Below are 27,245 nucleotides of genomic sequence, written 5' to 3'. Positions count from 1 at the left end.
TATCAACCTTGAGACTGAGTGGGAACAGACTCTTTCCATCTCTTCTCCTTGAATCTAATTTGGCTAAATGAAGTGGGGAAGGCTGAGTGGATTGTGATTGATATTTTTAAATAGTGTTTGCAATAGTTGGTGAGGGCAGAGAGTTATAGTGCTGGTGGCTTCTTCGTGTAGACTTTGCCCTCTTCAGGGCATCCCATTGCTTCTACTTTCAAAGGAAAGTGTGAGCCAGAGTGGAACATGGAGGAAACTGGGAGCCATTTCAAGGGCAATATAATGCATTGAAGAGGGACCCCTCCCCCCACCAAGATATGCATATGAATTAACCCTGAGCACCTGTGATCCTGACCTTGTTTTGAAAGAGCATCTTTGCAGATATAATTAAGTTAAAGGTCTCAAGAGGAGATCACCATGGATTATCCGAGGGCGCCCTAAGTCCTATGACAAGTGTCCTTATCAGACACAGAAGAGGAGCAGATACACAGAAATGAAGGCCATGTGAAGATGGAGGCAGGCAGGAGGGAGCAGCCACAAGCCAAGTAACGCCTGGAGTCACCAGAAAGTGGAGGAGGCCCCCAGAGCCTCTGGAAGGCTCACAGACCTGCCCACACCTTTATTTAGGACTTGTGGCCTCCAGAACTGTGAGAGAATAACTTTGTGTTGTTTTAAGTCACCAGGTTTGGGCAGCCACAGGAAACGAATCAGGTAACTAGGGTGTATATGCGGGGCAGAGTGGCAGAGTTCATGGGCTTTAGTGATCAAAAGACCTGCTTAGGGTATAGATCTTCTTACTACTTATTAGCTTATATGGCTGTAGGCGAAAATATTCTCTCTCATATGTGATTGGTTGATCCATTGACAGATTCACTTAGTCATCCTGTACTCAGTAATTTATTCAATACATACATACTGACTTCCTTCTGTGCTCTGCTCTAGCCCCTGTGGGAGGCTTTGTGGTAAGTAGATGCAGCTTCCACATTAAACAATTTTACATCTCACAAAAAGGACCAGCTATTACATATGTGTTTGCTAAATTTCCTTTTATCCAATTATAAATACCCTAATTGGAGAAAATGTGAATTGAAGAACATTTAGAAAATATATATAGGCAAAAATAATAAAATAAAAATAACCCATTATCCCAACACCAAGGGATTAATCAGAATTAATATTTTGATACATTTCCTTCCACGCATTTTATAAATAGTTGTACTTTTATGAAAATTTGAATAGTGTATCCTACTTTAACGTTAAATTGAGTATTTCCTCATGATATGAAATGTTAATTTAAAATATCATTGTAATAGCTTTACAAAGTCCTGTCTAGAGAGTACTGTTCCCTGATTGGGTAGCATTTAGGTAGTGCTCAAATTTCTTATGTCACAAAGAGAGATTTGTGCCCTGGGAATTTGCTCCAGAAGCCCAGAGGAGGGGCACCTGTCCCAGGTTGGTAGGCATCAAGGAAAGATTGAATGTGATGGGGATAATGCAGCCCACCTCATAGGGCCAATCTAAGTGTCCAATGAGATAGTTCAGGTGAAAACTTCTTTGGTGCTTAGGAGGATTTCTTTCTTTCTAATCTATCATCTGTCTGTCTATCTATCTATCTATCTACATCTGTCTATTTATCATCTATATCTATCTATCTACCTACCGACCTGTCAATCTTCTATTAGCTTTGCTTGCCAATAAATAAACATTAAAGGAAAAAAGAAAAGCTCAAAGAAGAAAGCCTAACTGCCTATAGTTTTGCTTCTGTAAGCTAACCACTGTTAGAATTTTGGTGTGTAAACTTTCACCATTTTGCATCTGTATATAGTATGCATGATTTTGCTTGCCATTTTTGTCTTTCTTTTTTACAAAAAAGATCATGTAGCACACACTTTGTGTTAATCTGTTTGTTTTTCTCTTATCAAAACTATTCTTCTGAGATGATTTTTAATAACTATATAGTAAGTATTTTGTCACAGGGATGGAAGATAATTTATTTGACCACTATACAGTTGTTGGAATGCTTGTTACTTCTATGATTGTACACCATTGGTGCCAATCTTTGCCCATACCATTGATTATTACCTCAGGATTAATTCCCATAATGGAATTGCTGGGTCAAGCTTCTTGACATTTTTCTTGCTTTTAATAAGTTGTGCCAGATTGCCCTTGGACAGTTGTCCCAACCTGCACTTTTGCTTGAAGTGTGTGAGCATGCCCATGTCCTGTGTGTCTGTTCTGAATGTCATAGGGAGACCATTAATGCTAGGGATGTGTAGGTAGTGGTGAGCAGTCTAGTCTGGTTGAAGCCTAGGAAGAATGTGAATGGCTTTGATCAACATGCTAGGAACTTTAAAACTTATTCTAATGGCAAAAGTGCTGTCTGGGTATTGCTGTTCTTTGTTTTTTTTCCCTGCCATTTAATGCTGGTGACTATTTTCAATGAGTAGGATTTATCAGTCCAAAGGGAGGCAGTATTATGAAAGAAGAAGAGGAATAAAAATGAGTAAAATGTTTTGGTGAAACTTGAACATAACAGATGAAGGACAGAGAGAACAAAGAAAAAGTCATTCTCCCATCTTGATCCTTTGACACACTTAAAGGACTTCTTGATGGTTTTGTGACAATAGTGATAGCCACCTTTTATTGAGTAACTTATTATGTCTGAGGTGCTTTCCTAACCTTTTCTTCCATGTCCATAACAATTCAGGTAGGTATTTTAAACCACACTTAAGGAAGTCAAAGACTAGCAGGGTCATATACCTTGTCCAAGGTCACACAGTTTTTAAATTATAGGGCTGGGAATAAAAGTTACATTGGTTGCTTCCAGAGCCCATGCTCTTACTACTGCCCTATACTAAACATGTGGAACTGCATGACCAGGTTCTCATATTAACTAATGTCTCTGAGACCCAGGGCAAAGTGGGCTTGGGTTGACAAATGCAATGACTGCTTAGCAGAGTTAGCTGTTTTGCACACTATTTTCTGCAGATTTTGCTAAACTATCATCTTAGAACTACATGGAGCTTCAGTGGTCATTTGGTTCATTGTCCATTCTACTGAAATCCCATTCAGCATCTCAGATAGATATTTTCTGCTTCAAAACTTGACTGCATTACACTTGAATGATTCATTTATTATAGTTGAAGAGTGGAATGAAAGAAGGAAAGTTGAGTTTTCTTCTAGAGAGGTTAAACATTGAATAGAAAAAGTAAGGTACAGATGCAGCTAGAGATAAACCCAATAATCTGCTGTGTTGTTTTCAGCTTTACCCATCTTTCACAGCTTAGGAACTCCTGTGCTGAGGAGAAAGAAGAGATATATTCCTGACCCCCTAACTGTGATGAGTTAACCTACTTTGGTAATATATTTATAATCCTTTTGAGCTCTTTGGAGGAAAGACATGATATGAATATAAAATAATAACAGAGCTAACCTTCAAGCTCTTCCTGAATGCCCAGGTGTGGTTTGAGGCTTAATGAATTTGTATTAGTAAAATATTCTGAGATCCCAGTTGAAAGGAGCTAGAGAACACAAATGGTTATTAATTATTATTATTATTGATTCCTGCCCAGAGTCACAGAGATTGATGGTCTCTGCCATATTTTATCCCCAGGAGTGTGGTTCCAGGTGCCAGTCCAGTGCGCAATAAATGCCTAATCCCTTAGAAGGATTAACTCTACATTGGATGAAACAAAATAATGATTGCCTGTAATCTATTCTGAATGAACTGCTTTTTCCCTCTCCTATTTCATCTGGTGACTCTTGGTATTTATTATGAAAACAAACTGCCCTCAAACCCTGGCTGGACCCTTTGTGTTTTATATTGGGTAGCAGTGCAAAGAAACCTCACAGATTTGTATCATCTCTATAATATGAAAAGAGGACGAAAGGGGGAAAAGTAGTTTTGCTTTATCTCTGGCATATTTTGCCTACTTTGTGTCATATAGGGCAGCTCTTGCCACCCAGAACATCTACACTAGGTGTATATACAGCCAGCCTTGACCAGAATTTTTATCAATTATCTTATTTTAAATAGTCTCAACCATTCCAACAGAAGTTTCAGCAGCCAAGCCAAAATATGTTTCCTCGGTTTCACGTTTTCCCCAAGGAGGCACGGGGAAAAGTTGGTGGCTGTTTGACTCTGCCCTAATCACTGTCTATTGTCATTGGCTGAGAAATACAATGGAAAGATTTGGGCAGATGGAATGGTTCAAGTGCATCTCGAAAGTGATTACAGAAAAGTTTCATTGGTTTTCGAGATCCAAACATTTAACTGTTAAAATAAACAAACTTCTGCATCCCTATAATTATTGCTTGCCAATGCAGATGCAGCTTAAATGAATCCCAGCTCATCTTGAATGCTGTGATGATGTCTCCAAATGAAGCTGCTTGCTATTTTAGCCAGAGGGGGAGCAGTCAGTATTCAGCTGAATGCTCTCGTGACAACATCCTCCCTGTTTTCCAGTAGAAGGTTGAAGGACGTTTCCAATCAGGTTAACAAGGACCTGCTGATTCAGAGCTAGATGGGTTTGTTTACATCTCTCCACTTGTCTATCCGTGAAGAGCCATTCTCTTTTATCTGCCAGCCAATCACAGGCTGCCCGTATAACATCTGGCTGGAGCAGCTGCCAAGAGAGGAAGCATACTTTCTGTCCCCTCAAGCAAGTAGCAAGTGTGTGTAATTGAGAACCTGTAATTGCAGGAATGCAGATTTTGGCAGAAACCGTGAGGGGAAGCTGAGGAGACGAGGAAGCCAGAGCTGCCTTTGCGGGACTTCTCCGGTAGTCCTCGGTAGAAAGAACTTCCAGGGAAGAGCAACGATTCAGTTTCATCTGTGCATCGGAAGAGAAGTTATTGGAACGTGTGTCCAACTATCGCTGTGCCACTTTTTAATTAAGCGAAAGAAAGGAAAGCGTAAAGAAACCTTAATATTTTCCCAAGCTGAATATGCAAGGGATTATTTACGAATCTAGGAGGCATTGTTGTGATTCTATGACTTAGTCTCCCCTGAGATCAAATTTTATTCTTAAGGAGGTTTGTGGCAAGTTGAGATAGAAAATGGTTTGCTGCTTCTCCGTTTCCTTGCAAGCTCGCTTCCTGCCCTCAGCACACTGAAATGCGATTGCCTGAGTAGAAGATGCTTTTAAAGGGCAGCCTGTTATCACTTTATTCCATCTCTTCTCAGGAAATTCCAAAGCTTTTCTCCTCTCTCTTGGAGTCTGTTTCCTCCGGACTCTACAATTGTGCAGCTCAACTGAGACGGATGCTGTGAAGTTACTAAGAGAACGTTTTCAAAGCCTTGGGTGAGGTTAGATAAGAATCACTGGAGGTGAGGGAAAAAGTTTGATAAGTTTCCTAGATTGTTTCAATGTGCCTTACCCTCTCCACACCCCCCTCCTTACTCAGAACCTCTGTCTTTGTGAGTTTCCACCTGCCATTGGCTTGTAGAGCTGAAGGGCAACTAATTTTGAACCTCACTCATCTCTGAGAACTCTTCACAAAGAGCAGAACACAGCTGAGGACAGGTGCAAGCAACAGGCAAGGTGGACCGCGCCAAGTGCAACAGTCAAAGCATCCTGAGCAAGGTGTTGGTTAATATGTTGATGATCCTGTCACACTTCTGGTTGGACCTGATGACAGCATGCTCAGGACGAGCGCAAGACAATAATATTATTCTAGGAAATTGAGATTTCAGTTTAGCATTTCATGGTACATTGTTTTTAATGTGGTGATTAGAGGAGATGTTAGATCCACTAATTCAACAAATGTTTACTGAAGTCGAGGGGCTTTGCTATGGATGGAGGGTGTAATGGTGAACAAGACAGACGTAGTCTTCATGCAAAATAAAATCAGTGTTCTGAAGTTAATCGTAATGCTTCCTGAGGGATGACATCGTCTCTCCCAGGAGGCAATATATGAACTGACATGTGAAGGATGAGAAGGCAGCAGCAATGGGACAGGTGCAATCCAGCCAGCTAGAATAGCGTGTTCAAAGGCCCTGAGGTGGGAAGAGAATGTGGCACATCTGAAGAAGGCAAGAGTGGCCCCCACAGAGCAGGTACCTTAGGTTGCGTTCCCTGACAAGCAGACTCAGATGGAGATTTATGGGTAGCAAGTTTATTGGTTAGTGTGTTCGGGATCCACACCTGTGCAGGAGTAAAGGCAGCAGGGTTGGGCAGAGGGAGGAGCTGAATGAACGGCAAGGCAATAGCAACAGAGGCCTCAGCTGGTCCCTTAGATTGTGCTGCAGCTGAGGTAGTCTTCAGAGTCCTGAGGCTAGGGGGCCAAACCTTTAAGTTCCGGCATAGACGGTCTTGTAGGTTGCCCCCAGGGAAGGAGCATGACTTGGGGTGGGACAGATTTGGGGGGCTGAAAGTAATTCTCGGAGAAGAACTCATATTAGAGCTCTACAGCCTTGGTTGGAAGGTTTACTGATCCATCCACTTTGGATAAAAGGATCTTTCTGCAATTCTCTGTTTATATCTTTTGTGCTTTTGTGAAACTACCTGGAGGGGTTATTGAGTTCTCCACTATAAAGGCAGAGTAAGGATTAATTTTGAATGAATGAATCTGCACACGGAATGAAAATTTAATACAGCTTGGTATGTATCACGAGTTGGCAAACTGTGGCCCATGGGCCAAGTCTGAGCCATCCTCTGTTTTTGTGTTGCCCACAAGCTGAGAATAGTTTTTACATTTTTACGTGATTGAGCAAAGAATCAGAAAAGAATATTTTGTGATATATGAAATTCAGATTTCAGAGTCCTTAAAAACAGTTTCACTGGAACATAGCCACACCCATTTGGTTAGATGTCATCTGTGGCTGCTTTTGCACTACAATAGCAGAGCTGAATAGATGTAACAGAGACTGCGTGGCCCACAAAGCTTAAAATATTTACTGTCTGGCCCTTGACAGTAAGAGTTTGTTTGACTCCTGACATACATGGAAAATAAGCATAATTTTTATATATAAACAGTAAAAATCAAAAGTTGAAATCTTCCGGTATTGGCTGTTAACATCTCATCATTATTCAGATGTGGCTTTGAGTAGCACTCTTCAAACTTTACACAAAGTTGATTGGAGGTTTTGTTAAAAGGCAGATTAGATTTAAATTCAGCAGATCTGGGGTGAGACCTGAGATTGTGAATTTATAACAAACTCCAGGTAATGCCAATGCTGCTGGCCCACAGATTATACTTTGAGTAGAGATGGCTTAGAGGATGCTCTCGTCCCTCTTATTCTGGTGTCATCTTGATTGTTCATGGATTGAGACATCTTTGGTCTGTTTTTGTTCCAGGCCATGTGGTACAGTGATGTGGTTGAGCACATGCAGGTTCTGGGTCACGATGCTGGGTACAGACCCTAGCTCTCCCTGCTCCTAGCTGGGTAATTTGGGCATGCTCTTTAAACCATTTGTGCTTCAGTTTTCTCTTCGGGAGTATTGAGAAAATTAAGTTCTTATCTCAAAGTAGAGTTGTGAAGATCAAAAGAGAGAATCCACGTAAATTGCTGACAATAGTGTCTGGAACATAGGAAGTACTCAATTATTGTATTGTAACTATTACTGTATTTGAACGATTAGTACTCAAAAAATAAGAATAATTCTTACTCCCTTAGTCTGTACTTGCTCAAGAAATCTGATTTGTAGGTGTAAAGTCTTAATTTTATATCCAAGAAAATCGTTTTTCTGTCTTTCAGTATGCTTTGTAGAATCTCCATCATGTTCTTTGCAGAATCATCTTTCTGTTTTCATGTCATTTCTAATGCAGCCCTGTTTTGCTTCTGTGTTTCATCTGCTGCTTCTCTACTGTTTTGCCAGAGAGGGTTTGTAATTTACAATTTTGTGTGAAAATGTAACTTCCAGGCTAAATCAAAATTGTAAGAGGATGTCTGTGGGCAACAATCAAGATGATCTGGTACTCCTTCAGTAGCCCTGCTAAGGTCAGACATTTTGCTCTTTAATAATTGACATTCATTTTCATGTAGGACTGCACAGACAACTCACAAATATATGTGTCACTTTTCATAATCTATTACAATGTATGGATAAGAAACATATATTTTTTTTTTACACTGTCAGGTCTTAAATCTGTGGTGTTAATTTCTTTTGGATCATGGATCTCTTTGAGTATCTGATGACATCAATGATCTTACCCCAGAAAAATGCACAAATACAAACATTTTTGTACACAAAACTTCTAGAGGCCATTAACCAACATGGAGGGTCCCTGAACCTCAAGTTAAGAACTCCTGACCTGTCACTTTTCACAGCCAGGTATTGGATCGTATCTCTACACTTATGTCACATGTCTGCAGAGCCTGGCAAATACATATCAGATCGATGCTTGTCTATTTGAACTTGATTTCTATGAAGAAGACTCCAAAAGGTCTATTTTCAGCAAGAGTTTCATCTTTTTTTTGAAGAAGAAGATTAGCCCTGAGCTAACATCTGCTGCCAATCTTCCTCTTTTTGCTGAGGAAGACTGGCCCTGAGCTAACATCCATGCCCATCTTCCTCTACTTTATATGTGGGACGCCTACCACAGCATGGCTTTGCCAAGCGGTGCCATGTCCGCACCCGGGATCCGAACTGATGAATCCCCGGCTGCCGAAGCGGAACGTGCAAACTTAACTACTGCACCACCGGGCCGGCCCTGAGTTTCATCTTAAGTACAGATCCATATACCCAACTGTCTTTATACCTCAATCCAGCTGTGTCTCATTCATCTCTAACTCAGAATGTCCAAAAATGCAAATCTGTTTTCTCGCTGAGAAAGTATGGCTTTTGAAGTCACTCCATCTAACTCAGTTGACATTGAGTAATGTCATGCATGTATCTCTGTTTCTGTTTCCTTATCTGTAAGGCAATGGTAATAATTTCTTCCCCAAGAGAGTGTTGGGAACCGTAATCTCCTACCCAGGACCTACCGATCTGATACTGCTAACCCTAAACTTGTCAGAGGAGATTCCCTCAACTCCGTGAGGATCAGAATAATATTAAGGACCTTTTCCTCCAGAAAACCTCCTTGAACCTCCAGGCTGGCTCATCTCCTCTTCCGTGCTCCCATCATTCTGTAGACACGTTGGTCTCACCTGTTTAACAGTATATCTGCCCTCTTCCCAGTCAGATGGCAGAATCCCCAAGTGAGGAGACTACATACTATTCATCTTTGTAGTCTCATGGTCTTACATTAATTCCTGGTTCATAATAAATATCTGTTAAACACAAGATAGCATTTGCAAAATGCCATATGCCACCTGGTCACTACTGAATAAGTTCCACTCTCCTGCGGCATTAGCCTCTATCCATGAGTCCAAGCTGGAGACCTTAGAGTAGTTTTCAACCCCTTCTATCCATTCCCCCTATGTTAATCAGTTACCAAGTCTTAGTGATTTTACCTCTTTAATAGTCTTTTTTTCATTTTCACTCTTGCATGGTTTACATTTCACCATCTCCTGCTTAAATTATAGTACTTAAATTATGATAATTATAACACTAACCAACTGGGTTTTTTGGCTTCTGGTTTTCCATTCTGTCTTTCCATCAGAGGTTATTTATTTTTTTTCTAAATCACAAATATGAATGCATTACCCCCTTCTTTAATGGTCATCAACCCATAGGTTTAATTAGAATATTCCTGAGCCCAACCCAGACCTATTGAAAGAATCTGAATCCCAGGATGCTGTAGATTCAACAAGGTTCCTGGACGGTTTTGTATATCCTCAGACTGGGGAAGTATTGACCTAAATCAGTTTCTCAACCTTTCCTTCAGATCCCTCAGACTTGTTTGTTCAAATGTAAAGTCCCAGGCTTCCTCCCATAGTTCAGGATTCAGGAGATGTGAGCGAGGCCTGGGAATCTGCATAGTAACCCCCTCCCCAAGGGATTCCGATGCAGGTGATCTGTAGAACCACCTGTGAGCAACCTCAGCCTGAAGGTCTAAACTTTGGAATCACACCCATAGATCTTCACAAACTGTGGCTTCATTTCCTCCTTCTCTTCTCCCAGCGTACATTAGACCCGAGGAAGATTTGCATAGCAACTAAGAGGCTGGGCATTGACATCACATCTACCTGGGTTCAAATCTAGGTTCTTCCATTTACAAGTTATGGCAAGGTTCTATATGCCTTAGTCTCCTCATTTTTAATCTGGAGATAATTATAAAATTTCTGCTTGCCTATTCTGTGCCAAACGTTAAATAAAGATAAAATACACAGAGTTCTTTGTATAATGTATGGCACTTTATGAGTTCTCCATAAGGGCATTTATTATTCTCCACTTCTGATCTACACTGTGGATTTTTACCTCTCTGTTCCTTGCTTGTACTGTTTCTTCTGACCAGTTTGCCTTCTCTTCATTTTTTCTCTTCTATTTTCATATCCTTCTAGGCCCAGGATATGTTACTCCTTTTCTAAAATCTTTCCTAACTCATCCCCCTTCTCCATGTATAGGAGAGACTCTTGTGTCCTCTTTTCACACTTTTCAACTTGTGCTTTGTTGATCACCTCATCACAATTGTTGTCACACTTTATTGTGGTCATGTGTATGTTGGCCTCCCTGGCAGGATGGTGAGATCCTTGAAAACACAGACTCTGTCTATTCAGTTTTGTAACACGGGCACCTGGCGCAGTCCATTTCCCAGAGCAGGCACAAGACAACTGTTTGCTGCGTGAATGAAAGAGATAAATGGAGTAAATATAGTTGTTATGAGTAAAGAACTTGAGGATAGCTATGAGAATTCCTTTTTATATTATTTAGACTCTGTATTATAATTTTATTTTCTCTACCTCATTGCCATTAGTAAGATAATGGTCAGTACAATTAACATCCATGTGTCTTTTGAAGTTCAAATGCTCTGTCTCCCTCCTTATGTCTCCCTGCTTGTGGATATGTGGGTCTCAGCCATGCCTGTCTATATTTACTCTACTCTTGATTATGGTTTTATTCAACTTGCATCTCTGCACACTGATTCCTGCTGACCTCTGATGATATCTTTACCTAGTGGCCCAGTTCCCAGCTTGAGTCCTGAATGTGAACCCTACCTGCATAGCTTTCCATGTTATTCTCTTTATATAACCTGCTAGATGTTTATCTTCATGACATTTCAGCCTATAGGACTCAGATGGTACTGCACACCCTTTCTATGGAATTGCCCAGGATCTTTAGTCAACCAGTACTCTGTGGTTTTAACCATCCCTCTATCCCTTGGGCCTGCTAGCTCTTTCTTGCTCTGATCCTCAGTCTTCCCTGACCTTCTAGAACTGGAACCAGAGGGCATTCTATAATCAGAAATGAAAGAGTGGAAAGGTCAGGTCACAAGGGAATGGCCACAAGGTGCAATATTTATCCAGAGACAAGTTCAGTCCACCTGCAATCTCTCTCTTCCTATTGTAGCTCTTTGCTTGATAAAGGAGCTTGCTTCCTCCAAGGGCAGCTGCTCCCCAGCCCCATGACAGCTGAAGAAAAGTCCTAACCCTGTGGTGCTCACAGTGCAGTTGACTCCATTGCCAGTGAACAGAATGACGATGAAAATTATAATTAATAAATGATGTGACATTATGGAGTCATCAGAAACATTTTGTACTGGGCTGGATCAATGCAGACTATAGGTCTGAGGAAGGCACTTCTTAGAAACCTGGATGCCCTTGGTAATGAAATGAGCTGAAAATTTGAAAAGAAAAGTCCCCCCCCCCCCTTTTTTTTTTTAAAGGAATTGGCTTCAATCAAGAGAGAAATGAAGGCTCAGTTGGCAAGGAGGGCCAGACCGTGCCAGACAGCAAGGCTAATGCATTTAGGTAGCCTCTCAATCTTATCTATGAAGGACCCAACTGTGGGAATAATATTATTTTTCCTGCAGTTGTCCAAGGACTCATGAAGAACACTACCCCAAATGTCAAATATTGAATTCATCCTTTCTCTAAGCAGCCAAACTTACTTTTTTAGAATTAAGTCTCTGAACTGGTGATCCTTGGGAAGCGGGGAAAACTAGAAGCCTACCTAATGGAATGACATGTGTTGCACCTGGATAATCATTGAGAGACCATTGGTTTGCAGGGTGAGTCTGTTTTATGTAAAGCGTTCTCAAAAGTGTCTGGATGGGTTTCAAGTTACCATGCTCTGCTTTCTTCTAAATGAGTGGGTTTCACCTGGTTGAATCAAAGAATGAGAGCACTAAACCTTGTTAACCAATTCCAAACTTTTTTATTCAGCCCCCAATTTGGTTTCCGGTCATATTGGCCCACAATTTTAGCTGTGGCGTTTCAGCTAAACAACAGCTGGGAGTTGACAGCAAGCCAGCTGCAGGCTGCTAGAGCAAACACTTGAGCTCCTAAATGTATAAAAATGATAAAATGACTAGACGTATAGGTTTCTAATTGCAGCCAGGATTCTGCAGCTGGGAAGTCACCAGAAGATATATATTCTGTGTTGTAATCCAGCAGTCATGCACTCCACCCCAACTGGAAAGCACTTCCCTTTCCCCTACCCTCAAGACTGCTGCCAAAATGTGAAGTCCAGTTCCAGCTTGCAAACTACGATCACTTCTTATTGAGGAGCTGACCCAGTTCCAGACTTGTACATCCAGCCAAGAATGGAGGCAGGGAGGTAGAGTTGAAGTTTGCAGGGGACATGATGATAAGGTAATGCCAGGAAATAAGACTCAGATGCAGGCCTAAGATGAGATCTATGGGGGTCACAAAGGCGGCGCCCCAACCCAGCGCTGCCTGCAACACCATACACAAGATCCAGAGCAGAGCTTCTTGTTTCCTCCTTTCAACTTTCTGACACATCCCCTTCCCTCCCCTCCTTCCTTCCTCTCTTTCCCCATTTCCCTCTCTTCTCTAAGTACATGCCCTCTTTTCTTCAAGCAACCACTACAACTCATCACCCTTCTCTGTTGGGCCAATTCCAATGATGGGGAATGTTCCTCTTACTTGAATTTCTCGCCCAGGCATTGAGAGGGCTTTCTTCTTCCTTTGTAGCAGAAATTTCCCTTACATCGAATATTCATCCTTCTGCCTCTAGAGTTAATCTTCCAAGCATTCGTTCTTGATTTAGGGGAAAATATAACCAAACTTTTATAGTTAGTTTTCTTCTGCTTGAAATTTGGCTTTCAGGACTGTCATTTCACTGTGGATTTAAGAAGCTGAGCAGTGTCATGGTTCTCTCATTCCCTGGAGTACCAATCTTCAAACTGGTGGACTAATTAGTCTTAACAGAAGGGCTTGAGAGCAGTGGGAAGAGGATGTGTGACAAAGGAGTCCCAGAAAGGAAAGACATCTGGGATAGTCTAAAGCGTTGACGACATTATTGGGCCCATCACACTACACTGCCCTTGCTGGTTTGCTTTTTTATACTTGACCAAAAGTTCCTTAAAAGAAGGGAACTTCTGTTTATCTTTGTGTCTTCAGGGTCTCACACAGTAATTGACATATGACATACATTTAAAAAAAATGCTTGTGTGATGAACCCTGAATGAATGAACTCCGGTCAAATCTGGTTGGATCTGTTTGTGCTAATAGTAATGCCCTACATTTGTAAGATTTTCCAAAGTGTTTCCACATGTATCATTTTTCTTGATGTGACTATTATTGAGTTGTCACTTTTTTCTGCACTTTCATGAGTGAGCCAGAAAGCACAAAAATAAGCAATTTGAAGCAGAGAATTTAACCGGAAGGAGCAATGGCATAGACATTTGGATATATCACCTATCTGGCCTGTTAGGGTTCAGATTAGAGGTCAGTAACCCACATCCTTTGAGCCAGATCTGGCCTGTGGACCATTTTCATAAATATAGTTTTATCAGAACACAGCAATTTTCATTCATGACATAATGTCTGTGGCTGCTTTCTCACTATGTCAGTGGAGTTGAGCAGTTGTGAGAGATGGTCAGGTCCACAAGGCCTATGCTACTTACTGTCTAGTCTTTGAAAGAAAAAGTCTGTTGACCGCTGGTCTAGATTTTACTTATTGCAGGGTGCACACATCACTTCTAAGGACATCAAAGAAGTTAAGGAAGTTCTGCCTTTGGAGCCCCTCCTGATTGTTGGGTGGTGTTTTCTGATCCATGATCTAGGTTATATACTTACAAAGAAAGATCAGAGAGTAAGTGTGGGAAAGGAAATAAAGAACAACATGGAATCATTCTCTTCGGTCAACGCCTGCTGGAGTACCCAGGGTTTTTCATGTAAGTTTGTTGTGATATCTCAAAAAGCTCAGCATAAGGCACTTCTGAGGGCCCATTGTTCCACAAGACATCTGTGACATCATAATGAGGCAGCCCAGCCTCCCTCCTTATCTCACACTTTCTGTTATCTTTACACTTGAGAAATCACTCCAGATGCAGCACTGTGGAAAGTACCATAATGTAATTAGGCATGGGTGCCTCCTCTCACTCTTTCATCATCTGTGGAGTGGGTGCAGGCTGCCTCTGCTCTGAGAACTTAATTTTTTTTCCAGTGGATTCTTGAGTAGACTGAACGTATGGGTCCTCTCACACCTGTGGGCATTTTAGCATTTTCCCCTGATGAATCCATTTGTAACCCTCTGCTCAGCTGCACCAATGGGTTCCTCTCTTTTTTTGCAGCTGCTGAGAAATTTTGCTGTTTGCAGGGCCAGAGAGTCATGAGATATCTGGTTAGCTCTGGGGAAGTTTTTGGATTTGGATAATTTTTTAACTTTGACAAGTTGAGATGGATTTTTCTACAGGCGGGTACTTTTTATTTATCTGCATGACAACACTAATATTCTAGAACAAGTCCAACCTGAGAATTGGCAATTTACCCCTTTATCTTGGCAGCTGTCATTTAGCCTTGCTGTTTTTATCATTGAGTTATAGATAAGGACACTGATTGCAAACTGGCTAAGTGACTTTAAGATTAGAGTGAAAAATCCTGCAAATAAAGAGAATAGTAAGATATCCTGTTTCACAGAGGCATCTACTATATTAAAATAGCATAGGCTTTGGAATAAGAGAAGCTGGCTTCTGAGCACAGCTCCATCACTTACAAGCTCCAAGACTGTGGTTGATTTGCTCTGTAACTTCTCTGAGCCTCAGTTTCCTCTTCTTTGAGATTTGGGTGATCACAATATCTCCATTCTCACTGAATTCAACTTTGTTCCATTCAATTTAACAGAATTCTAAGGAGCATTTGCTTTTTCTAGGCTCTTTGCCTAGTACTGTGGTTAGACAAAAATATAATCCTTTCTCCTTAAGAGTTTACAGTTTATTGAGAAATCAGATACATACAAGGATGGTTTCAATATAATATGGTATGGATCTATGTGATATGATCTGGGTTCCATAGGGATACAGGAAAGGGAAATTTTTCTTGGTCTGAGTGTTCATGGAAAACTTCCTTTGAGACATGATATTTGAGCTGTGATTGGATTAGTGTCATCATGGTGGGGGTGGGGGGGAGAAGAAACAATCTGGTTTACGTGAAAAACTCCAAGAGGTTTGGCAGTGTTTGATTGTAGAGAGAAAGGTAGTGGTAGGGTATGTGGCTGGAGGTGGGTGTAGGGGCCAGGCCATGAAGGGCCCTGTGAGTCCTGCTAAGGAGCCCCAACTTTATCCAGAGAGCTCTGGGGATACAGCAAAGCTTTCAGGCAGAGGTGTGAGGACAACAGCGCATTTTTGATCAAACACTCTGGTTATTGCATGGGGGCACTACTCTAAGAGCGGCAAGTTTTAAAGCTAAGAGATAATGCTTTCAGCTTTAGAGGAAAGGGATGTACCAGATCTGTGGCAGAGGAGACAGAGAGAAGGGGCATGATTTCAGAAGCCAGTAAATATAATCCTTAAGGGAGAGAGGTTGGTGGGATGTGGAGGGTGAAGAGGAGGGTATGTTTACACTGGTGATTAAATAAGCCAATGCAGGCAAAAGGATTGTGTAAACTGTGAAGCACTAGATAAAATTAATAATTTTTTTAGTCATCATTTGAGAAGTATGTAATGGGGCTGTATCAGTTCTAGGCCTTATGCTAGGTTCTGGGTATCTATGGGAGATGGGAGTACAGAGAACAGAAGGTAAATAATACTTACAAAAAATAATTGTATTCTAAGCATTGGCCAAATATCACACATTCTTGAATTCTCTTTCTTCTCACAATAGCTCTTTGAGGTGGACTTTACTTCTATTTATGCGTGAGAGATGGAAACTTCTGACACACATACTCTCCTTAAAATGCTCATAGACTAGTGGGGGAAATTTAACTGAAATTATATCTCACTGTAAAAGAAGTCATTATAAAGGTCTACATGGAGTGATGCAAGTAAACAGAAGAAAAGTGCTGAGCTGTTATTTGGGGAAACCTTCACAGAGGAGGCAGTGCCTGTAAGGTGAGTAGTAACTGTCCATGAGACAGGAGGGGGCAGCCAAAAGAACCACAAGTAGAAAATGTGACAGAATATATACTGGAACTACAGATGGTTCAGTCTGGCTAGTGAAATATAGAGAGAAGTGGCACTGAATCAGACTGTATGACATGCTAAAACTGGCCTTTATGGTAAAAACAATGGGAAACCATAGATAAGCTTTAAGCAAGTGTGTATTAAGATAAAACATACTTTAGAAAGATCATTTTGATGGCACTGGAGAGAGGATGAAGAAGATTGGAAGAAGGCAATTTCTAGGTAAGAGAAGATGAAAGCTTGGACTAGTATAGTAGAAATGGAGAGGAAGCAAGACTAATATTTAGGGGGTAGAATAGAGACAAATTGGTGATCAGGAGTTATAGGGAGAGGAGATTTAAGGAGTCACTTCGTTTTCTGTTAGGGGTTGGGTAGGTAGTAGAACCAAACAAAGATGGAGACTGTAAGAAGAGGAGTATTTCAGGAGGAAAGAGCTTGAAGGAAGGACATTGAGAGACATTTAGAAGAAATGGAAGAAGACAGCCTGGGAGAATGTGAATGCCGAGGGAGAGAGAAATTGAGGAAGACTTGAGCATGCCAAAGGACAACAGCATCATTTATAGAGCAGGATAATCTGTTGTCAGGTGAGTCTCCTGGCCCTTTGAGAAGCAGAAAAGAGTGCTTGGAGCCCACCTTCCTCTTGTGGAAGTTTAAAGTCCCTCGGTATTTCCAAGATTTCCTGAAGCTTACTTTCGTCTGTAACGCTGTGGAGTTTTACACAATTTTTATCTATATGTGAAACTGTCCCCTTCACTTTTTCCTGCAAAACATACAGAGAAACATTCTTGAATATTGTAGGCTTGACCCAAGAGCTTTTGGTCAGATAGTAGTCACCATGGACACCATGAAAGAAAGCTCCTAAAATCATTCCTTTATAGTCTTGTCCTCAAAAATCCCCTTGGCCTTTCCCCACTGCTGCATTTGGCCTCATATTAACCCTTGACTCCACTCTTCACCCCTTCCTTTCACTCTCCTTTGTTTTCTCATCCTCTTCATTACTTTTCTGGAGCCACAAACCACTCCCCAAATGTCCCCCCCTTGCAGGCAGAGTGGTTGCTGCTTATTCTCTGAACCGTTGGTGCTCACTGACGCCCCAGCCCTTGTGACCTTGGGACGGGGATGAGGGGTGGGGAAAGCCTAACATTTTACTCTAAGTATTTATCAAGTATTTCCTTCTAAAGATAGTTCAGGTACTAACTGTAAATAGACTATATCCCACCCACTTCATATGTGGTAAATACAGGGCAAGGGTGGGGGAGGGGTCATGTTTGTAAAAGAGGATGACTGGTTTTATTTTAGACAAGTTCCATTTGACACATCTCTGGAGCATCAAGGTTGCTCTTATGGTTGTAGCTAATTTCTCTTCTCCTAGAATGCTTTTTATAGAGAGTAGAGGTTTGTAGGTCATCCCATTCTTTGTTTAATGTTCACACCTAAGAAAGTTGGCTGTTGAGTGTCATCATTTTCCCCTCTTTGCTGGCTGTTCCCATGATGGTTTTGTGGGTTCTGCAGGACAATGTCTCTGTTTTGGGCTGAGGAGCTCAGTTTGTCTTAGCAGGCTGTCCTAGTGAGAGTGAGACTGAGTGTCTAATACGCAGGCTGGGTAGTTCACAAGATTAAAAATCCCAGTTCTATTGCCACGGGCTGCACCTTCATCCTGCTAGCTGTCCCAAAGGTCTATGCCATTGATCACGAAGTTAAACAGGTATGACCCCGAAAAATCTATCACCACCATGGGAATGTCAGCCTGCTTCTGCATCAGCACATTCATTAGCCGTGAAAATTCTTCTTCAGCTAGTACTAGAGTTTTTGCCTGATTTTTATGGCTGGGATAATAGGGTCAGAACCCTTTTACTTGTAATAAAAACTCACAAAAACTAGCTTAAGTCAAAAAGAGAAGCAATGCACATTTATCAGAAAAATACAAAGAAGAATTGGTCTTCCTCTCTTCTCCCCATTCCTCCCTTTAAACATCTCCCTCTCTCTTTCCTACTTCTGCTTCCCAGATGGTAGAAAAGATGATCACCAGCAACTTCAACTATATGTAGACTTTTAATACTCATGGTTTCCAGGTAGGGTTCCCCTTCCTCGACCATTTCAGCAGCAGTCCTGAGGAAGGCTTTTGATGCATATCCATGAAGCATGTTCAGTGTGTTTGAGGGAATGTGGCGCTCTGATTGGCCAGACCTGGGTCATGTGCTCAATCCTGGAGCTAAATGTGAGATGAGCCTCTTCTGAAGCATTCAGATTGAGCATGAAGAAATAATGATTCAGCCAACATACTGCATTTACGTTTGGTACCCTGATAAGCAGGATATAGTCTTGGGAGAGGTGGGGTCCAGTCCTCACATGCTGCTCAGCTTCTGGAAACTATTTTCTTGGACACGGGACCCTGATCCTATCCTGCCAAGTTGCTGAATGGGATCCAGTCATGAGACTGTCTACAGATACTGCAGTGCCATAACTACTGAGGGGGGACATCAACACTACTGCCATAGTGTTGTGACATCAGTGGAGTATGGCTGCTGCCATCTCACTGTCCTCCTCAGTTAATACTGTTATTTAGAACTCTCTTTGCTTTAAAAAAAATGTATATATATACATATATATAGTTGTTTTCTCTGGAGCATTGATTTTTGAAAAATGTCTCAGTAATTCTCTTTTCATTAATGTATACCAGGAGCCATTATGACCCACGTGTTTGTTTTATTTGTGTATAAAATAATTTAAACATACAGTAATACAGAGAGGATAGTGTAGGAACACACTTAAAGCTAATGCTGATATTTAACAATTTTTTTTTTACATATTTGCTTCAGGATTTTATTTTTAAGCAAAGAAAATATTTGTTGACAAGGGTTGTAGCCCCCTTGGTATCCATTCAAAATCCAATTTCCATCCTTTCGTCTCCAAAATTACAACTATCTTGAAGCTAGTGTCAGTCAATCATCTATCTATCTATCTATCCATCCATCCATCCATCTCTGTGTCTCTCTCTCTCTTTCTTTCTCCCTCCATCCATCCTTCTATCTATCTATCTATCTATCTATCTATCTATCTATCTATCTATCTATCTATCTATCTATCTGTTTCTGCTTTGGAGTTTTATTATTATTATTATTATTATTTTTTGCTTTCTTTGGTCGATTTTTAAGTTCTCCATTAATTAAAAGCAAACACACACACACACACACACACACACACCACCCAGAAAAACTCTAACAATTTTTTAAAAATCCTCTAATGTAATTTTTTCTAAACAAATATTCTGCTATTATTATGATCATGTCAATTTCTGCTTATAATAATTTTGCTTTTGTATACGGAAGTGATGTCAACAGTATACACATTCACGGTTGTGAGTTTCTTAGTCCATTGTTCCTTTGAGAATTATATTGTGTTTTCCTTTATCCTGATTAATGATTTTGCCATGAATAACTTTTCATGTGGTGGTAATTGTTAGAGGTTTGTCTAACTTACTAGTCATTTTTCTCTGTCTTATTTTGGGTTTGCTGATCATTTCTATTTTCTTTTCCCATTTCATTATTTGTGTGTGTGCATATTCCTTTCACCTTCTTTCTTTGATTTTTACCCCATTTTTTCCCACTTGATTCTTGATTTGAACAAAATATTTATTTTAACTCTACCCTGTTTTTTAAAATAAAACTTTGCAATGGAAATTTGATAAGCATTATTTTATTATATTTCTACATATTTTATAATTTCAATCATTATTTCTTTAACCCACATATTGATCAGATTCTGTTTTTAGGTGCTAGAGAGTGGTGGTAGAGGTGGTTATTATTGTTGGAATAATTGTTCTTATAAACTTTGAGGTGATGCTTGGTTTCTAATTCAATTCCTTGTGATCAGGACTCCATGGAGTAGTTCTTTAATATTTATTTAGTTTTCTTTATGACCTAGTACCTGACAAATTTTTATGAATGTCCAATATATGGTGTAAACATGGACGTATTCTCTGTTGGGGGCAGGATTATTGAAGGTCAAGCTCTTTGATTGTGCTATTTAAATTTTTATCCTGCCTTTTCTATTATTTTTTTTTTCTATTTGGTCTATCAGTTTCTAAGGAAGTTTATTAAAAACATTCCAATATTATTTGCCCTTGGAACTATTTTATCCTGTCCAATGTTTTTGCCTTAAATTAAATTTCTTCCCTCATACCAGTATTGCTAAATTGGATAAAAATATGCCTAGTGAATCTATTTTTTTGCCCAAGTTTTTTTTTCAAACTTTCTTTTGTAATTTGTTTTAAATATTCATCTTCTAAAGATTATGTAGCTGGAGTTTTTGTTTGTTTTTAGGAAAAAACCAATAGATAGTAGTGTCTTCTAAAAGATTATTTAATTAAATTAATTAATTTTTAATTTCGGTAACATTGGTTTATAACATTATATAAATTTCAGATGTACATGGTAATGTATTTCAAATTCTGTGTAGATTACATCATGCTCACCACCCAAAGACTACTTACAGTCCATCACCACACGCATGTGCCTATTCACCCCTTTTGTCGTCCTCTCTTCCCACTTCCCCTCTGGTAACCACCAATCCAATCTCTGTCTTTATGTGTTTGTTTTTGTTTTATCTTCTAATTGTGAGTGAGATCATATGGTATTTGGCTTTTTCCCCTCTGACTTATTTCACTTAGTATAATACTCTCAAGGTCCATCCATGTTGTCACAAATGGCAAGATTTCATCATTTCTTATGGCTGAGTAGTATTCCATTATGTATATATACCACAACTTCTTTATCCATTTGTCCCTTGATGGGCATCTAGGTTACATCCGAGTCTTGGCTATTGTGAATAATGCTGCAATGAACATAGGGGTGCATGTATCTTTACGCATTCTTGTTTTCATGTTCTTTGGATAAATACCCAGCAGTGGAATAGCATGATCGTGTGGTAGTTCTGCTCTTAATTTTTTGAGGAATCTCCACACTGTTTCCCATAGTGGCTGCACCAGTTTGCACTCCCACCAACAGCGTATGAGAGTTCCTTTCTCTCCACATCCTCTCCAACATTTGTTGTTTCCTGTCTTGTTAATTATGGCCATTCTGATGGGAGTGAAGTGATATCTCATTGTAGTTTTGATTTGCATTTCCCTGATAGCAAATGATGTTGAACATCTTTTCATGTGCCTGTTGGCCATCTGTATATCTTCTTTGGAGAAATTTCTGTTCAGATCTTTTGCCCATTTTTTAATTGGGTTGTTAGTTTTTTTGTCATTGAGATGTATGAGTTTTTGTATATTTTGGATGTTAACCCCTTATCTGATATATGGTTTGCAAATATCTTCCCCCACTTGTTAGGTTGTCTTTTCATTTTGTTGATGATTTCCTTTGCTATGCAGAAGCTTTTTAGTTTGATGTAGTCCCATTAATTTTTTCCTATTGTTTCCCTTGCCCAGTCAGACATGTTATTTGAAAATATGCTGCTAAGACCGATGTCAAAGAGTACACTGCCTATGTTTTCTTCTAGAAGTTTTGTATTTTACATTAAGTCTTTAATCCATTTTGAGTTGATTTTTGTGCATGGTGTAAGATAATGGTCTACTTTCATTCTTTTGCTGTGGCTGTTCAGTTTCCCCAGCATCATTTATTGAAGAGACTCTCCTTTCCCCATTGTATGTTCTTTGCTCCCTTGTTGAAAATTAGTTGTCCATATATGTGTGGGTTTATTTTTGGACTCTTGATTCTGTTCCATTGATCTGTGTGTCTGTTCTTATGCCAGTACCATGCTATTTTGATTACCACAGCTTTGTAGTATATTTTGAAATCAGGGAGGGTGATACCTCCAGCTTTGTTCTTTTTTCTCAGGATTCCTTTGGCTATTTAGGGTCTTTTGTTTTTCCATATAAATTTTAAGATTCTTTGTTCTATTTCTGTGAAAAATGTCGTTGGAACTTTGATAGGAATTGCATTGAATCTGTAGACTGCTTTAGGAAGTATGGACACTTTAACTATGCTAATTCTTCCAATCCAAGATCATGGAGTATCTTTCCATTTCTTTGTGTCTTCTTCAATTGCTTTCCACAATGTTTTGCAGATTTCAGTGTACAACCCTTTCACCTCTTTGGTTAACTTTATTCCTAGGTATTTTATACTTTCTGTTGCAATTGTAAATGGGATTGTATTAATTTCTCTTTCTGCTACTTTGTTGTTACTGTATAGAAATGCAACTGATTGTTGATTTTGTATCCTGCTACTTGACTGTATTCACTTACTATTTCTAGAAGATTTTCAGTGGATTCTTCAGGGTTTTCTATATATAAAATCATGTCATCTGAAAATAGTGACAGTTTCACTTCTTCCTTTCCAATGTGGATCCCTTTTATTTCTTTACTTGCCTGATTGCCTTGGCTAGAACTTCCAATACTATGTGAAACAAGAGCAATGATAGTGGACATCCTTGTCTGGTTCCTGTTCTTAAAGGGATAGCTTTCAGTTTTTATCCATTGAGAATGCTAATTTTGGGTTTGTCATATATGGCTTTTATTATGCTGAGGCTGAGGTATTTTCCTTCTATACCCATTTTCTTTAGAGTTTTTGTCATAAATGAATGCTGTATCTTGTCAAATGCTTTCTCTGAATCTATTGAGATGATCTGTGATTTTTATTCTTCCTTTTGTTAACGTGATGTATAATGATTGATTTGCAGATGTTGAACCATCCCTGGAATAAATTCCTCTTGATCATGGTGTATGACCTTTTTAATGTATTGTTGTATTCAATTTGCTAATATTTTGTTAAGGAGTTTTACATAGATGTTCACCAATGATATTGGCCTGTAATTTTCTTTCTTTGTTTTGTCCTTGTCTGGTTTTGGTATCAGGATAATGTTGGCTTCATAGAATGAGTTAGGAAGCCTCCCCTCCTCCTCAATTTTTTGAAACAGTTTGAGAAGGATAGGTATTAAGTCTTATTTGAATGTTTAGTAGAATTCAACAGGGAAGCCATCTGGTCCTGGACTTTTATTTTTTGGGAGGTTTTTGCTTACTGTTTCAATCTCCTTGCTGGTGATTTGTCTGTTCAAATTCTCTAGTTATTTTTGATTCGGTTTTGGAAGGGTGTATGGTTCTAAGAATTTATCTATTTCTGCTAGATTGTCCAATTTGTTGGCATATAGCTTTTCATAGTATTCTCTTATAATCTTTTGTATTTCTGAGGTGTCTGTTGTAATTTCTCCTCTTTCATTTCTGATTTTATTTATCTGAACCTTCTCTCTTTTTTCTTGGTGAGTCTAGCTAAAGATTTGTCAATTTTGTTTATCTTTTCAAAGAAACAGCTCTTGGTTTCGTTGATTTTTTCTATTGTATTTTTAGTCTCTATATCATTTATTTCTGCCCTGATTTTTATTATTTCCTTCCTTCTGCTGATTTGGGACCTTGTTGTTCTTTTTCCAGTTCCTTTAGGTACACTGTTAGATTGTTTATTTGGGATTTTTCTCATGTGCTGAGGTAGGCCTGTATTTCTATAAACTTCACTCTTAGAACTGCTTTTGCTGTATCCCATAGATTTGGGGATGCCATATTTTCATTTTCATTTCTCTCCAGGTATGTTTTGATCTCTCCTTTGATTTCTTCATTGACCCAATCGTTGTTCAGTAGCATTTTGTTTAATCTCCACATATTTGTGGCTTTTCTGATTTTCTTCCTGTAGTTTATTTCTAGTTTCATACCTTTGTGGTCAGAAAAGATGCTTAGTATTATTTTTATCTTCTTAAATTTATTGAGACTTGTTTTGTGCCCTAATACGTGATCAGTCCTGGAGAATGTTCCATGAGCATTTGAAAAGAATGTGTATTCTGTGGTTTTTGGATGGAATATTCTATATATCTACTAAGTCCATCTGGTCTAACGTATTGCTTAAGGCCAGTGCTTCCTTATTGGCATTCTGTATGGATGATCTATCCGTTGATGTAAGTTAGTGTTAAAGTCCCCTACTGTTATTGTCTTACTGTCTATTTCTCCTTTTATATCTGTTAACAGTTGCTTTATATATTTAGATGCTCCTGTGTTGAGTGCATAGATATTTACAAGTGTTATATACTCTTGTTGGATTGTTCTCTTTATCATTATGTAGAGACTCTTCTTTGTCTCTTGTTACAGTTTTTAGTTAGTCTGTTTTGTTTGATATAAGTATTGCTACCCCCGCTTTCTTTTCTTTGCCATTTGCATGAAGTATCTTTTTCCACCCCTTCAGTTTCAGTTTATGAGTGTTTTTAGGTCTGAAGTGTGTCTCTTGTATGCAGCGTATGTATGGGTCTGGTGTGTTTATCCAATTGGCTACACTGTGCCTTTGGATTAGAGCATCTAGTCCATTGACATTTAAAGTAGCTGTTGATAAATATGTACTTATTGCCGTTTTGTCACTTTTTTTCTGGATGTTTTAGTAGTTCTCTGCACCTTTCTTCTTCTCTTGCTCTCTTCCCTTATGGTTTGATGGCTTTGTTAATAATATATTTTATTTCATTTCTCTTAATTATTTGTCTATTTATTATATATTTCTGGTTTGTGATTACCATGAGGTTCATATATAATATTCTATGTACATAGCAATCTATATTGAGTTGATAGTCTCTTTAGTTTGACCTCTTCCTAAAAGCTCTACTCTTTTACTCCCTTCCTCCCACATTTTATGCTTTTGAAATCATACCTAACCTCTTATATTGTGTGTGTCTATCCATTACCCTGTTATCATTGAAATAGGTAATTGTAGTACTTTTGTCTTTTAACCTTCATATTATCTTCATAGGTGGTTGATCTGCTACCTTTGCTGTATTTTTGCCTTTACCAGTGATTTTATTGCCTGGTTGTTGTTGTTGTTGTTTTGATAATTTTCTTATTCCTATTTGTAGTCTTTTCTTTCCCACTTAAATAAGTCTCTTTAGCATTTCTTGTAGAACTGTTTTCTTGGTGTTAAACTCCTTTAACTTTTGCTTGTCTGGAAAGCTCTTTATCTCTCCTTCCATTGTGAATGATAACCTTGATAGGTAGAGTACTTTTAGGTGTAGGTTTTTTCCCTTCAGCACTTTAAATATATCATGGCACTCTCTTCTAGCCTATGGGGTTTCAACTGAGAAGTCAGTCAGTTTCCTTTGTATGTCATTTGTTGCCTTTCTCTTGCAGCTTTTAGGATTCTCTCCTTATCTTTAATTTTGGACATTTTAATTATAATGTGCCTTGGTGTGGACCTCTTTGGGTTTATCTTGTTTGGTGCTCTCTGTGCTTCCTGTACTTGGATGTCTGTTTCCTTCCTTAGGTTAGGAAAGTTCTCAGCTATTATTTATTCAAATAGATTCTCTGCCCCTTTGTCTCTCTCATCTTCTGGGGCACCTATAATATGAATGTTAGTGCACTTGATGTTGTCCCAGAGTTCCCTTAGACTGTCCTAGTTCTTTTTAATTTTTTCTTTGATCTGTTCAGCTTGGGTGATTTCCTCTAGTCTTTTGTCCAGCTTGCCTATCTGTTCTTCTGTGTCACCTACTCTGCTATTGGGTCCCTCTAGTGAATTTTTCATTTCCAGTATTGTATTCTTCATTTCTGATTGGTTCTTTTTTGTATTTTCCAATTCTTTGTTGATGTCCTTATTGTGTTCATCCAGTCTTCTCCCAATATCAGTGAGCATCCTTATGAATTTTTGTTTGAACTCTTTGACAGGTGGATTGCTTATTTCTGTTTTATTTGGTTCTTTTTGTGGGGTTTTGTCTTGTTCCCTTGCTTGGAACATATTCCTTTGCCTCCTCATTTTGCCTCTTTCTCTGTGCTATATCTATGTATTAGGTGGGTCACCTATGTCTCCTGTTCTTGGAGAAGTGGCCTTATGTAAGAGATGCCTTTTGAGACCCAGCAGCATGCTTCCCTCTTGTCACCAGTCTGAACGTTCCAGGAGTGACCCCTGTGTTGGCTACGTGTGTCCTTCTGCTGCAGCAGGGTTGCTTTTACTGCAGATACTCCGGGAGTCTAAGCTTTCCCCCAAGGCCGGCTCTTTGAGAGCCCCAGCACAGTTGGCTGCAAGGTCTAATAGCTCACTCCTGTTCAAGCTTTTGTGTTAAGTGTGTAGGCACCCAGAGTGGCTGGTGCAAGGCTCAGGAGCTTACAACTGCTGTAGGCCTCTAGCTTGCAAGGCTGTCATCAGCTTTCTCAGGGTTTCAGCTGAGTGGGGCTGGCCCCAGGCACGGGAGCACCCAATTGTTTCAGGCTGTGGAAGGTAGAACCAATCCCCTTTGTGGCTGTTTGTGAAGCACAGATCTGCCACTGATAAGCCTCACCCCCCACCAGTCCACACACACTGTCAACACAGTCCTGGCCTGTACCCAGAGCATACCCAGTCGCCCCACTGCAGAGACCCGCACACTCTCCACCAACACACATCACACTTCACCTGCTCCTCACACAGGCCCTGGCCCACAGAGGTGGAAACCCTCGCCTGCCTGCAGAGGATCCAGGCACCCAGTCTGTGCAGGCTGACAAGTAGCCTGAGGGCTTGCTGTTGGATGGGGCCAGTCCCTAGGGTGGGCTGCCTGCCCTGACCGAGCTGGATTAAGTCTAGTGGGTGGGGTAGACCCCTGGGCTAACAGGCCAGGAGAGGAACTCCAGTGGCATCTACCAGTGTCTGTGTTGGCATGCCTGTACTGGGTCACATCAATGGCTTCTGCCAATATCTCAGTCCCTGGAGAGGTCTCACCTCTCACCAAGATGCACCCAGAACCTATCAAGTGAGTCTTTTCACTAACAGATTGTGCACCTTTCTTTCTGGTGATTTTAGGTTGCTTTCTGAGATGGGTGAATTTGTGTGAGGGCCCTTTAAAAGCTGAGT

General features: G+C 39.8%; 1 protein-coding gene and 1 long non-coding RNA gene across 7 annotated transcripts in view; one reads left to right on the top strand and one right to left on the bottom strand.

Moving 5' to 3' along the window:
• AGBL1 (AGBL carboxypeptidase 1) overlaps window positions 1–27,245 on the top strand; it is a 755,364-nt gene that overhangs the window by 353,287 nt on the left and 374,832 nt on the right. The gene's annotated exons all lie outside the window — the stretch shown is intronic.
• LOC111775274 (uncharacterized) lies at window positions 10,213–14,240 on the bottom strand. Its single transcript, XR_002810804.2, has 2 exons — window positions 14,081–14,240; window positions 10,213–10,658 (listed from the first exon to the last, which is right to left on the bottom strand). It is a non-coding gene; the product is annotated as an uncharacterized lncRNA (long non-coding RNA).

This window comes from Equus caballus, chromosome 1 (genome assembly GCF_041296265.1).
Source record: "Equus caballus isolate H_3958 breed thoroughbred chromosome 1, TB-T2T, whole genome shotgun sequence".
Lineage (NCBI taxonomy): Eukaryota > Metazoa > Chordata > Mammalia > Perissodactyla > Equidae > Equus > Equus caballus.
Note: the sequence above shows the minus strand (reverse complement) of the source record. Positions and strands in the feature narration are given on the sequence as shown.